This window comes from Octopus bimaculoides, chromosome 6 (genome assembly GCF_046866305.1).
Source record: "Octopus bimaculoides isolate indiv1 chromosome 6, ASM4686630v1, whole genome shotgun sequence".
NCBI classification, from domain to species: domain Eukaryota; kingdom Metazoa; phylum Mollusca; class Cephalopoda; order Octopoda; family Octopodidae; genus Octopus; species Octopus bimaculoides.
The window spans coordinates 21,278,534-21,281,033 of NC_142933.1; positions in this window are offsets into that span (position 1 = coordinate 21,278,534).

Below are 2,500 nucleotides of genomic sequence, written 5' to 3' on the forward strand. Positions count from 1 at the left end.
ATAGAAGTTGTTTCCTGTTTGTTTGCAGTCTTTATTGCACCTGAACATCTGCCACAAACAAAAACTAACTTGCTAGTTAACCTGCTTTGATGTTGCTGCACCTCTTATGTGTCCATAGCTTGCACCGGGTACATCTTATAGAGTTACTACCTACTCCTTTTCTACATACTGAGCAGGGCCATCTACCTGAAGGGGTTTGTGTTTTATCTACCTTCCTACTTATTAGGATTTTGGTTTTAGCTAGGTTGACTCTAAGGCCCTTCAATTCTAGACCTTGCTTCCACACCTGAAACTTCTCCTCTAGTTCTGATAGTGACTCCGCAATTAGGGCAAGGTCATCAGCATAGAGGAGCTCCCAGGGGCAACCTGTCTTGAACTCCTCTGTGATTGCCTGGAGGACTATGGTAAATAAGAGGGGGCTGAGGACGGAACCTTGGTGGACCCCTACCTCTACCCGGAATTCATTGCTGTACTCATTTCCAACCCTCACCTTACTGGCAGCATCTCTGTACATGGCTCGCACAGCTCTCACTAACCATTCTTCTATCCCAAGTTTCCTCATTGACCACCAGATAAGGGATCGGGGGACCCTGTCAAAGGCTTTCTCCATGTCAACGAAAGCCAGGTACAGAGGTTTATCCTTAGCTAGGTATTTCTCCTGCAACTGTCTCACTAGAAATAAGGCATCAGTAGTGCTTTTACCTGGCACGAACCCAAACTGCATCTCATCTAAATTGATTCGCTCCCTAATTAGTTGGGCTATGACCCTCTCTGTAACTTTCATAACCTGATCTAACAGCTTGATGCCTCTGTAATTATTTGTATCTAAAGCGTCACCTTTACCTTTGTAGCAGTTGACTATGATGCTGCTACACCAGTCATTGGGTATGACTCCTTCGTGTATCACCTGGTTCGTAATACGGGTGACTAGGCTATAGCCAACACTGCCAGATATTTTGAGCATCTCTGCAGTGATTCCTGATGGGCCGGGGGCTTTCTCGGTCTTCATACTCTTAATTGCTTTATCTACCCTGGTACTATCAACTCGGATAGCTGGTCCCTCTATTGGGTCGACATACGGCAGGCTCTCTTTCTCCCATTCATTCTCTTTATTAAGCAATCTATCGTAGTGGCATCTCCAGACCTCTTTCTTTGCATCCTCATTTAATGCAAGCGTACCATCATCCATGCGAACACATTTCTCTCCTACAACATCACTATTCTCTCTCCTACACTGTCTTGCAACACGAAATACCTCGAGTCTTTGGTCCTCACGGCGCAGAACATTGGCAAATCTTTCCTTATCTGCTTCCCCTCTGGCTAAATAAACCTGTCGCCTAGCCTCCCTTCTGGCACATTGGTACAATTCCCTGCTACCACCGTTCTTCCAGTCCTTCCAAGCCTGTTTCTTTTGTCTAATAGCCCTGTCTACCACCTTGTTCCACCACCACGTTACTCTGGGTCGGGAGGGGACCTTACACCACCCACAAATCTGGTCGGTGGCTTTCAACAGGTTGTCCCGCAGAAATCTCCAATTGTCTTCCACGTTGTATGATGCTATATCCCCTTCTATTTCGTTAAATGCTTCAAGTAACTTGTCTCTAAGTCTCTGTCCGTTTGCAGGGTCTTTAAGCTTCCACACCCTTCTCCTCCAAGCCTGTCTAATTCTGGGCACCCATTTTGCCTTGATCCCAAAGTCGCTAACTACTATTCTATGTTGTGGGGTACATTCTTCGCCAGGGTAGGTTTTGGCATTTATAAGCCGCCCTCTTTCCCTATTTCTGGCGAGGATGTAGTCGATTTGGCTAGAGTGTCTGCCGGAGTGGTAGGTGACTAGGTGACTGGCAGGTTTCCTGAAGTTGGTATTGCAGACCATAAGATCGGTTGCATCACAGAACTCCAGCAGTCTGGTTCCCTCCTCGTTGCGGGAACCGAAGCCATAGCCTCCATGTATGCCGTGGAAGCCTCCAGCACGACGTCCGACATGACCGTTGAAGTCTCCAGCCACAAAGAGAAGGTCCCTGATGCATATATATATATGCATCATCATCATCATCATCGTTTAACGTCCGCTTTCCATGCCAGCATGGGTTGGACGATTTGACTGAGGACTGGTGAAACCGGATGGCAACACCAGGCTCCAATACACATATATATGCATATATATATATATATGCATATATATATATATATGCATATATATATATATGCATATATATATATATATATATGCATATATATATATATATATGCATATATATATATATATATGCATATATATATATATATATGCATATATATATATATATATGTGTGTGTATATATATATATATATATATATATATGTATATATATATATGTGTATATATATATATGTGTATATATATATATGTGTATATATATATATGTGTATATATATATATGTGTATATATATATATGTGTATATATATATATGTGTATATATATATGTGTGTATATATATATATGTGTATATATATA